General features: G+C 39.5%; 1 protein-coding gene across 5 annotated transcripts in view; it reads right to left on the bottom strand.

Annotated features, from left to right (window-relative positions):
- Positions 1 to 11,548, bottom strand: part of PIK3CB (phosphatidylinositol-4,5-bisphosphate 3-kinase catalytic subunit beta) — a 182,620-nt gene extending 171,072 nt beyond the window's left edge. The window contains exons 1-2 of one of the 5 annotated variants that reach the window (XM_043521934.1): positions 11,141 to 11,463; positions 8,198 to 8,251 (exon numbers count right to left, since the gene is read on the bottom strand). The gene's annotated coding sequence lies outside the window, so the exon portion shown is untranslated. Of the gene's footprint in view, positions 1 to 8,197; positions 8,252 to 11,140 lie in introns of all 5 variants that reach the window. The other 4 variants (XM_037908181.2, XM_043521939.1, XM_043521938.1 and 1 more) reach the window with 4 other exon arrangements.
- Between the last annotated feature and the right edge of the window lie 1,009 nt (positions 11,549 to 12,557).

Here is a 12,557-nt window from a genome sequence, read left to right as displayed (position 1 = left end):
TAGGTTTTAAAAGATAAAAATAATCTATACATATATATTTATAAACCTATTTTAATTTCAGATAAATATGAATGTATATTTCCATTCAAATCTTTTTGTGCTTGCAAAAGAAATATAAATTTATGACTAAGCAGAAAAGTAGGGCATTCCTGTAGGTCAGCTTTACTATGAAAAGTATACACCATTCTCTAATAAACCAGCATTTCAGTTGAGAAAGAACTTCTCACTTTCATATTCCATCTATAACATTTTACACTAGTTTCACATCTATTGGTAACTTTGTTATGTCATGATCTCTGTTAGAAACTCTAGGAAAGGTCAAGGTAAACCAAAATGCAGGTCTGTTTTTCACAGAGTTTTAAAAATACTGAATTATTCAGGCAATTCAGTCCCAGACCTGTGGCCATGAAAATTAATGGGAATTTCATTATTTACTTCAATCATAGGAGCAGGTTCTAGCAGTCCAAGTCTCTTATACCAGTGCCCCATTGATGTAACCTCATTGGTATGTCTCCTCCAACGCTGTAAGGGAGGGGAGAGTCAGATTTGTGCCTGACAGGTTAAGCATGTATTCATAATTGAGTATTCGTACAGAAGCAGAAGTAGATCTGGATAGCTTGATGACAACACTGTCCCTTCTATCCTATATAATTTTGGGGCTTACCTTTCAAATGTACATTTTCACCTTTAACTTTGTGTTAATGTTTGTGCAATTGAAAGACTAAACAAATAAAAATAATGCACATACACCATCCTGCTGCCCAACCAACTTGACTTACCCAACCAACACTCAGCCTAGGATGAAGGAAGAAACAAAACAAGAATCAGGGAGAGCCTCTGCTTACCCTGGAATGAGAGGTTGGCTACTTGCAAACACAAAACTTAGCCTGTTCAAATTCTCTTTTAAGCCACTGGAAAGACTCATATTTCAGTGGGAGTTGCATTGAGACCTGGTACCTTTTAAGCTCAATTTCCACATAGTCTTCCAGCTTTTGCTTAAATACAATAGTTTTACTTGATTCTACCATGTTACTTGGAAGGCTATTCCACTTTAAATGTTCCCTCATTAACTTAAATCTATATCAGAGTTTTAATCAGACTGTGTGAATGGAGTAGTCCATCCTGGGTATCAGCTGCTTGGGAGAGATGCCATGAAAAGGCCTGTTAACATATCAGTTTAAATGTACGTGATTTGGATACAAATTTAAAATATAAACATGACATTTCCTGCATAGAATAGGTCCCTAAAACTGCTTTTAAGCTAAACCATTTAGTATTTGGACTCAAGGGTGTGTGTATTTGTGCTTAAACATATCACACAAACTTACTTAACCTTTGTTTAGAAGCCAAGAGATGGAGTGATAGTTGAATTATCAAATTCTCAGAGAATTTTTCATTGTAAATAAGTCCATAATGAAGAAAAATGCTTTAGATTTTATCAGACTGACTCAAAAAGCATTCTACATAGCTCTCATAACTTAGGGTCCAACAAAATCTACTCAAATATGAAAATTTAACTGGTCCTTAATCCCAAATTAAGACCCCTTCTTATTCCCCAACAGCAGTCAGGGTAACCTTTTAAAGTGAACTCCTTCTGACGCATCATAGATAAGCAAATAAATAAATAAATAAATAAATAGTGTATCGAAGCCACTGGGCCCAATTCAGGACTTAGATTCCATAAGTCACAATTCTGTGGATGACTTCCATGTGAATTGTATACTGTGTACCTTGAAGGCAGATAATGTAAGAGTTCATGTCATAGTAAATTCCAAAGCACTTCAGAGGTTAACACTGCTCCAACACATATTGCTATACTATTACTTGTCAATTTTGCTCCTTGCCATACCATTGCTGTGTTAATCATCTTGTTTGTGTGTCCCCCTGTGCTAAATGATTTTTAGAACCCTGCATGGATACAAAATTTTTATCCACATCTGATCTGCAATCCTCAAACATATTCCGTGGATATCCGCAGATATAAAGCAGATATCTGCAAATTTGCAGGGCTCTAAGGATGTTCTGTTGCCCTTTTCTTAGTTTCCATAAATATAGATTGCAAAATTGACCTTCAGTACTGTTTTTCCCCCTCCACAGCTCATGGTTCTGTAGTAGGCTTGCCACACTGATCTTATTGTCACTAAAGAACAGGTGAGATCCTTCCTCCAAGGACAACAAAAAAATCTATATGGAAACTACTTACTATCTAATAAAAAGGCAGGGCTATCATACAGTGTAAAAAGTTAAATTACAATAGTAATACAGAAGAACACAAGAAAATATGCTTTGTGCTTTTCATTATGACATGTACGTATTTCTCTACAGTGTGCCGATCCCTCTGCAGCATTTTAACTATCAGGATACTTTCATAATTGTAATATAGTTTTCTTGGCATTGATAAAATACACCGGAAAGAAACTTTTATTTTGTGGTTCGAAAGAATAAACTCCTGCCTTATTTTAAACATCTAGTTTGAAATAAAAGCTTTTGGAAAGGAATTCTTCTGGACAAAGTATGAATAAATCCCACCTCCAGAATGTTAATTCATGGCATTGACATTCAATTATACATGTCCCATGTATGTGTACAAGTGTTATGACATTTTGAATTGCACCTGTGGAGTTTCTTACAGACTGCAAGATATAGATATAGCAGCTGTCATAACATTGTTCATAACATTGTCCTCCCAACCTTTATCCCAAAGATGAACTTCTAATTCTTTCTTCTACTTATGTTTACTACAGACAGAAGCAGCACCCTGCCTAACTGAATAAACATTACTGTTGCATCATTCAGCAGCAAACGACCAATTCATATTTGCTAAGTGCAAACAAATCTACATTACCACCACATTACATAATTACGATAAGGCTGATCATTTAGGTCTACTAAAATCAGAATGAATGCCTCTGTGGCAACTTTATCATCATTGTTCTTAGTTATGAAGCCCTTATAGTCCAAATAAAAAGATTCCAGATATAGTGATTCATTGAATTTTTCTATGATGGATAAACATTCTGTATAATGAGTATCCTGAATAGTAATCTGCATTATTACAGCATAGAAAAATATCAGTTGTCTCAAATTCTGAACATTTAGGCCTCAGAACTGCAAACACATGAATAACTTCATACATGGGAGTAGTGCCACTGGGTCCAGTGACCTTTCCAAACCAGAGTATGTGCTCTGTTCATGTGAGATACTGTGAATCTTACTGTGTTCCAGTTCATTCCATCTTTTAAACTAACCTTGCTATCTAGGTCGGCTACACTTTTCCAAGGTTTCGTGTTCACCCTTCCCCCCCCCCCCACACACACACACTCAGTTTTTCCTATCTGATATACATTGTAATGATATTAAAATGACTTTTATTAAAGTACTAACTTAATTTCTTTCCAGTGCTTCTATCCAAACTGGCCAGCTAACTATGAACTTTTGAAAGGTATTTGGCAGAGGTCCATCATTTGTCAAGTTATTTTTCCAGTTTTTTGTTGGTGTAAGTTTCAAAACTGGTAACAAATGATTTTTGTTACATCAGTAAAAAGAATCTCTTACACTGAGCTGAAGTTCTTTAGTATAAAGAAAAGCCCTCCCTAACTTCCCCCCCCCCCCCAAAAAAAAAAAATATTAGATGAACTAAGTACAAACTTGAAAACCACACTAGAGTTTCTGGTTAACAGCCAAACTTCCATTACTCCCTGATGCTGCAGAAAAGAGCAGATACTCAGACCAGCATTCCAGACCACTTGTCAGGTACTAATTTCTTTCTTAATTACATTATTTTCTGAAAGCTACATCATTAGCTATGGACCTGGTGCGCTGTCCAGAGGTGCTGCACGATCCTGTATCATTCTGCTGGTCCAACTGTTGTAGTAAATCAATATTGCCAATCACACATGAGGCTGTGATTGCTATGCCCAGTTCCCACAAGGTTTTATTAATCAGTGAGTGGTATGTGCCTCTGGAACAGCCAGCTCCAAGTTCTGGAGACTGCAATGGAATCAGTAGACTGGTTCAAAGCCTTTCTTACAGTTGCTGCTAAATCATAATTACTTAGAAATATTGGCTGTGGCAGACTAGGAAGAGGAACAAAGAGTCTTACTCATGGAAAAAGATGACTAGTCTTATGAACGATTCAGATGACGGATATATGAGCCCATAGCTACCTTTTAAAGTTTATGCTTAAACTGGGAACTGCATTAAAAAACCAAATGCCCTCCAGAACTTCTCTCATTAAGATCTCATGCAATTCCATTTGTTTTGTATGTTGTTTACACTGTATTCTTTATCCATCTGTGACCCACGTGATTGCTTCCCCCACCAGTTACATTAATTTTTTTTTGCACCTTATGTAATCTTAATTTTACCATTTATGTATGCCCACAATAAAAAGGAAGAATAAAAAGCAGAAAAGCAGGCCATGGCATAGGAGATATGGCCAAGCAAGGGGGTGTGGCCAAAGTGCTATTGAGCTCTGGCAATTTCCAGCTGTGAAATGTCTCCCACCCTCCACTCCAGGAGCCATTACCAATCAGCACAACTTACTGCAGTCCTTAGACTGCTTTAAATCATGCTGTGTTCTGAACTGGCTGCAGAATCATAACGAAATGGGAAGATAGTATAAACCTCCTTTACAACCCCAGTACACAAAACTGCACCAATTGCAGCCCTGGAATTTGGTGGATTTTTAAAATTATGTGACTAAGACTCTAACCCATGTTTGTAATTGAAATAGTTGTTTTCAACTTGTAGCTATGACCAAGCAGTCTTTTTTTAAATGACATCTACTGTACTGCACCTTTGATTGTCAGAAAAAATAAGGAACTTTCATACTGGTTTATAAAATGATAACACTACATGGGCTCAAACAGGTGACAAATGAACCTTAAGAAATCTGAATGCTCGGTTCCTATAAGCAAAGAAAGCACACAGAAATGGGAATATTTAGCCAAACACATTCAGAGTCTGCACAATTATGCCAGAAATCTTATGAAAACTAGCGCTCTCTGAGATTTTTGGTGTTCCCAGCATCTCTTTGAAGCAGAAAGTGCAGAGGTGCACCAAAATGAAAACTTGCGATCATGTAGGGAAATGTTATCCCAACCTCAAAAGTTCTGTTAATGTTTAGGTCATAATTCACACATTCCTCACACAAACTAGAATAACTGTCCAGTAATTCTAACAGCAAAAATATATGGCATGTTTAGGAGGCTCTTATCTTCCCATCACAAGAACAAACAAGTACAAATTCCTCTAATGAATATTACAATAATTAACTAACAGTTGACCTAATATTTATTCAGTGCTTTGAAAATACAAAGCATTGTCAGGATGAAATTGATCTTTACCATTTTAAAGAGCAGTCTTTGGTCCAGATCTTCAGTTGGTATATATAAACTGGCACAGTAGAGTGAACTATGAACTACAGTTTAATACCAGGTTAGCATCTGACCTATTCTGTGTGGTTGCTTTAATTAAGGTTTCTGGTAACTGGATATTTGACACTAAAAGAAAGGAAGCACTGTAAACATCACTTAAGGTAGGTATAGGAAAGTTCATCATGGAATCAATTAAGGATCAGAGCCCAAAAGTCTCAGTAGGAAGTCTCTATCATTTTGAGAGTTGAGCTGCAGCTTGAAGGAAATTCAATTCCTTACGTATTCTATAAAATAGACAAAGTTTAGAGGATACCTTGATCATTTCTATGGACTTCAAAAAAGCAGACTTTTACTCAGAGAGCTGGTAAGTAAGGTTCCATGGAAAAAAATCTAAGGGAAACAGGAATTCAGGAGAGCTGGCAGTTTCTCAAGGAGACAATATTAAATTCACAACTGAATTCAACTAATTCCGATCCAAAAGAAAGATAGGAAGAATAGTAAGATACCAATATGGCTTCATCAGGATCTCTTTAATGACCTGAAAATCAAAAAGGAATCCTACAAAAAGTGGAAACATGGATTAACTGATAAGAAGGATTAGAGAAAAACAGCACAAGCATGTAAGGACAAAATCAGAAAAACTAAGGCACAAAATGAGTTACACCTGGCAAGGGACATAAAAGGCAATTAGAAGAGGTTCTTTAAATACATTGGAAGCAAGAGAAAGATGAAGAAAAGTGTAGGTTCTCTACTTAGCAGGGAAGGAGAACTAATAACTGATGACATTAAGAAGGTAGAGATGTTTAATGCCTATTGTGCTTCCGATGAAATGAGTTGTAGCTCACGAAAGCTTATGCTCAAATAAATTTGTTAGTCTCTTAGGTGCCACAAGTACTCCTTTTCTATTTTGCTTCAGTCTCCACTAAAAAGATTAATGATGATTAGATCCTCAACACAATTAATACTGACAACCGGGGGAAGGAATGCAAGCCAAAATAGGGAAAGAACAGGTTGAAGAATATTTAGATAAGTTAGATGTATTCAAGTCAGCTGGGCCTGATGAAATTCATCCTAGGGTCCTTAAAGAACAGCCAAAGCAATCTCAGAGCTGTTAGCAATGATCTTTGAGAACGCCTGGAGGACGGGAGAGGTCCCAGAAGATTGGAGAAGGGCAAACATAGCACCTATCTTTAAAAAGGGGAACAAGAAGGACACAGGGAATTGTAGACCAGTAAGCCTAACTTCAGGAGCTGGAAAGATACTGGAGCAAATTGTTAAACGATCAATTTGTAAGCACCTGGTGTATAATAGGGTTATAAGGAAGAGTCAGCATGGTTATGTCAAGAACAAATCATGCCAAACCAACTTAATGTCCTTCTTTGATAGGATTACTGATCTAGCGGATGGGTGAGGGAAAGCAGTAATGTGATACACGTTGATTTTAGTACAGCTTTTGGCAACCTTCTGCATGGCATTCTCATAAGCAAACTATGTGGTTGAGACAAATTTACTATAAGGTGGGTGCACAACTGCTTGAAAGACCACACTCAAAGAGTAGTTATCAATGGTTTGCTGTCAGACTGGGAGGGTTTTTCTAGTGGGATCCCGCAGGAGTCAGTCCTGGGTCTGGTACTATTTGATATTTTCATTAATGACTTGGATAATGGAATACAGAGTATGCTTATAAAATTTGCAGATGACACCAACCTGGGAGGGGTTCCAAGCACTTTGGAGGACAGGTTTAAAATTCAAAATGACCTCGACAACTTGGAGAATTGGTCTGAAATCAACAAGATGAAATTCAATAAAGACAAGTGCAAAGTTCTTTACTTAGGAAGGAAAAATCAAATGCACAACTACAAAATGGGGAATAACTGGCTAGGTGGTAGGACTGCTGAAAAGGATCTGGGGGTTATAATGGACCACAAACTGAATGTGAGTCATCAATGTGAAGCAGCTGCAAAAGAGGCTAATATGATTCTGGGGTGTATTAGCAGGAGTGTTGTATGTTGACGGTGACTCTTTAGCCACATTATGGTTCTGATTTTCAGCATGCTGAGCACCCATCGCTCCAATGATGTCTGTGGGAGCTGTGGGAGCTCAGCACCTGTGAAAAATCAGGGCTTAACTGCTGCGAGATACAGGGTGTTGGGAAAAACTAGCAGCAATGTTCAGCAAATTCTTTTCTTCTCCACTCAGATACATTAGTATGGAAATAGTGGACAGTAGGTAGCATTTCTCAATCCGTGTTTATGAACAAAGCAGTGTGGGCAGGAGGAAGAGGAAATGGTGAATAAGGTAGAGGAAAAGATGGAAGTGAGGAGGGTCAGAAGGTTATTTATATTTTTACAATATCTTTAAAATAAAGTTCCACCCTATGGAGAAACATGTGGCAGAGCAAACCTTTCAGCACACAGGAAGACAGGAATGACCATACTGGAGTATATCTCAGGTCATCTATCCAGTATCCTGTCTCTAACCTCTCCCAGTGCCAGATGTTAGACATCCACATTAATATCTGGCAAGCCTAACTTGAGAGTCTCATAGGTCCGATCTAAAAAGCTATGTGTTACTACTATCCACCACAAATTTTCCTTTTTGTTAAAGCAGCACTGTATGAAAGAGAAGGGAAATCTACACTAGAAGTAGGGAAGCTGAAATGATACAGCATACAATTATTTGTGATAGATGGAGCCAAGGATGAAACTTGATATAATGTACAATGTCACGGCTTATCTTTCTCCTGGTTCTCAAAACATTTCATTTGAACATATGTCATAAGTGTGCAAAATCAGCAGTGTACGAAAGGGGCCACTTACTCATAGCAGAGTCTTGTAGGGTGAAATCTTAAGGCCCATGGAAGCTTCCTAGTCCTGTGGAAGGAAGTTCTACGTTAGGATAACATGGCAAGGAGTATTTCACTGGTGGGTCTTTCTAACCCCCTACAGCATTGGCTTCTTTACTAGGGCTAGTCCAAAAAAAAAAAATCCATTGAAAGCGTTTTTTGAATGGGAAATTGAGCATGACAAAACAATGTTTTTATGAAAAGTTTCTACTTATGGCAGAAAATTTTGACTTTATGTTGAAAAACAAACACCCCAAAACTGAGACATTTTCTTTTTTCAACCAAAACCAAAACATCATGCTGAAAACCAACACGTTTCACTCTGGGAAATGCTGCTGTGGTTCCTCATGGGAGCCCTCAGCCTCCTCTGAGTCAGATCCCCACTTGGACTACACTTCCTATAATGCACCATGGTCAGGGACTCCCATGATTCACTGGAGTGATTTACCAGGATGGGAGACCACAGTGCAGCCTGGGAGATGTAGTCTGGTTAGGGAGCCTGTCCCATAGAAGAGAATAGGGGCAATGATGCACCCAAATTCAGTTCCCAGGAGGCACTGTGGAAGCATTCTGAATCAAAGGTTTTGAATTTTCATAAAAAATTCAGGCAAAAAAAAATTTTATTTTCTAAATTTTAAAAAAACAACAACAACCTCCACTCCTGACCACTCCTGCCCTCTGAGGGAGTCCCGGAGACTACTGCTGCCAACTGTGGAGCCAACCACATTAGAAAGAGATAGGGGGCTCAGCAATGGGGATATTAAGCGTGAGCTTCCCCGCAAAAAACTGGTGCTTGTGAGAAGGTAAGATGTAGGATTGCAAGGAGTTCAGTTCCTGCACCTCAACTTCTTTTACCCTGGGCATTTCTTCAGCCTGTGGACCTGACCCTTGCTGGCTGACAGCTCAGTTTCAGAGCTTGCCTATTCTTACTCTCCACATGGGACCAAAGTTAACAGGGAACATGACAAACTGTCCTGACATCACCAAACACTGGCACATTGTTTTTGAGGTTTAGGTATAAACCCAGCTACTGATATATCACCGACAAAGCGTCATTTTAATACAGGCCCCAATCACATGGAAATGTATGCCCAAAATGTAGTGCCACTGAAGTTTTATGAGCTCTCTTGCAGGATGTAATGGTTACAAGAAGTAAACTTTATATAATAGCAGACTCGCAGCAATCTGCTTCATGCTTTAACAGCTCTTCAACTAAAGTAACCTGCAGCATGCTACACCTCTCAACACAATGTAGTGGTTTGAAAGGGACGCATTACAGCAAGAACCTCTTCTGGCCTGTTAGGAGTCAGAGGTCTATTTGGGAGGGAGTCTGGCCTGCTGGGTAAACTGAGTCACAGGTTATTGATTGGATGCTTTCATGAGGAGTCACATCCTGAGACAATGTGAGAGTTGGGCTAGGCCCAGTGAAAAGTTTAGCTGGGAAGGAAATATGGAAATTGATGGTATCCAGAGAAAACCTGGGTATGCTAAAGAAGACAAGCAAGCAACTTTAAATGCTTTCTGTTACTAAAGAACTACGGATTATAGCTTTGGACAGTAAATATGGAAAATGTTTAAGGAAACAGATAACACTAGGGAAAATTAGGACTTAGTTTAACTGACGAAGGGAGTGAGCAGGACATTCTTCCCCTCCCCAGACCTGCCCCAAAGGCCCTAACCCACATTGGCTCCTCACACAAGAACTGGAGGAGCAGCAAGCCGATAGATGGGTGGAACTTTGAAGGTGCTGCCAGTCACTGTTCCACACGCCCGGACGGGGAGGGGACTTCCTGCAGTGAAGGTGGCAATTTGGCAGCTTTCCCCAAGGGTGCCTTCCTCTTGTCTTGCTTCTCCACCACCACAGCCTTACAGGACATTTCTTGAAGCTGTTGACTCTTCCCTTGTGGGGGCAACAGCTCTGGTGGGGGCCCTTGGACTTGTGCCCCCCACCTGCCCAAGAACCATACATGCAGTGGATTCACATCCCCAAGGGTGTGAATCAGGAATTCATACAATTGACATCCACTGAATGAAAACTGAGTGAGCAGATTGCTAACAAGATGAGAAAAGCCATCCATGGATGTAGGGCTATCAAGTAAGAAAACCACACATGGGGGTGGGAGGAGAGGCAGGCTACAAAAGGAGGCCCAATTCTCCTCCCAGTGAAATCAGTGGTAGCTTTGTTGATGATATGGGAACAGGATCTGGCCATATGGCAGTTCTGCTTCTGCACTCTGCCTTGGGTGGTGCCTGTAATGTGTGGGAAATCCCAGGGCTTTCATAGGAATTAAAACAACTGTGGAAAGTCAGTGCCATCTCCTTCATTTCTGCACTAGCCAGAATAATCATACTGTTGGCCAGAAGCTGGTTCCCAGAATGTGTTATTAACAGACCTTAAAAAATGAAAAAGCTCAGGAAGTCTTTTAAATAAAAGAATCTCAAATCTTTCAGCTATTAAGTACTTAATACCCCATCCAGATAGAGTAAAGAGATTGAATTCTTTCTGGCTTTAACAAATAATTTAAGTATTTTTCAATCAATATTCAGCAAAACAGTGCATTACCAGTGATTTTCTTTCTACAAGTGTTAACAACATTCATCTCCTCTCCCCTCATCTAAAACATTTTACTTCTGTAGACACAAACTCAGCTGGCAAAAATCAATTCATTCCCAGTTTATTATAGTCCTAGCTCCTCACCACTTACTTAACTCGTAGCAGAGTATCTCCTGTAAATTTAAGCACATAAACCACAGCGAAAAGCAGGTCAGGCTGTAACTTTTGAAAACAAGGCTCCAAGAGGTGAGGAGACAGAATTTCCTGGCTAGATGAGGTAACACTTTATAAATAGATGAACAATCACTCTGAAAGCCTGTTTTCTTGTAAAGAAGGGAGGGGGGAAAGAACCTGCTTTCCTACCCTTGTTCAGGTTTCTGGATCAGATCCTCTAGGAAGGTGGGACGTAGCTGTCCTAGTTTGTGTGTGTTCTTTGGCCAGGTTTCCACAAACACACACGTAAATTACACAGAGGCTCCACTTATCAGCACAGCTGGCGTTTCATTCCTCCCTCCTGTTCCTGAAGCACGCCCAATTTCCTTTGAAGTTTTAGTCCTTCAGTCTCCCACCGTGTATCAATCCAAGGTACAGGCTGAACCTTTTCCCTCTCAGATTTCTACCAAGTGAACAAATAAAAGCTGGTAAAGGTCTGAGCTCCTGTTGAAACAGAATGCTTTTGTCAGCCTTCAGAAAGCCTAAATAAAAGATGGGATCTGCCAGTGACTGGTATGTAATGAGTAAACTCCTCCTCTTGGCTGGCAGGGGGAGGGTGTTGGAAAGATAGAGTGACTGTGAACAGACTGACTTCCTGCTTGGATGAATAGGAAGGTGGAGCTGCTGTGCTGAATTAATATTTTCAATAGTGTTGTACACAAACACCCATGCATATACACAGACTCTTAAAACAAAGGCTGCTCCAAGTACACAAGAGCCAAAATGCAGTGATATTTTGAACAAAAACTTTCTTTAAATTAGTTAAGTAACTACTATGGGCTTCAAATTAAAATCTGATTAAAACAGATAGGATAACAGTTGCAGTTTGTGTGATTACAAGATTCTCCTTCACTCCAGAGCTTCTGCGGACAAAACAACCTTGTAGTGGTGCTAAAGTTATGGTTGAGGAGATAAGGCCCTTTCATTTCAACTTTTAATTTTCAGGCGCTTACAGCTTTTCAGAACTTTACCCTGAGTTTGATTGTGTGTCTTTAGCTGTGTGCGTGCAGTTATTCGCAGTACAAAGGTAAACTCTTTAGGAAGTTTAATAGCCTATACCATAGTACAAATTGCTGCATACATGCCAGGAGGGTGTTACAGTTGCCATGGGAAATCATAACCTTTCCTGAGTTTATTTTGATTACATTTTCAATCATAATACGCCATTATCAAAGTTTTTAACATCAAATTATATTAAACACCACCCAAATTCTAGTTCCCTCTCCTTCAGTTTCTTTCAAATCAAAATCCTAAATATTGCAATGAAGCTGTTGGTTCATCATTGGGTGGGTACTCCCCTTTCCTCAAATGAGCAGGATGGAAAGGACTGGGTCACATGAAATTCTGGGAGCGCCACAGACCCAGCTCAGCTCCAAGTCAATAGAGGGCACTATGTTACCAGGAAGAGGAAGTGTTGTCATGAGGCTAAGAGAATCAGGCAAACAGCAGATGGGGGTGGGACTGCTGAGCATCCTGCGTCTTGCTCGCCTACCTGCCTCAGCCGAAAAGATACCAAGTTTTGTGCAACTGCTCAGAAAAGGACATATTGACCACAAATCAGAGTCTG

The sequence above is a fragment of the Chelonia mydas genome, chromosome 9, assembly GCF_015237465.2.
Source record: "Chelonia mydas isolate rCheMyd1 chromosome 9, rCheMyd1.pri.v2, whole genome shotgun sequence".
Classification (NCBI taxonomy): Eukaryota; Metazoa; Chordata; order Testudines; family Cheloniidae; genus Chelonia; species Chelonia mydas.
This window is presented reverse-complemented; position numbering and strand designations above follow the sequence as displayed.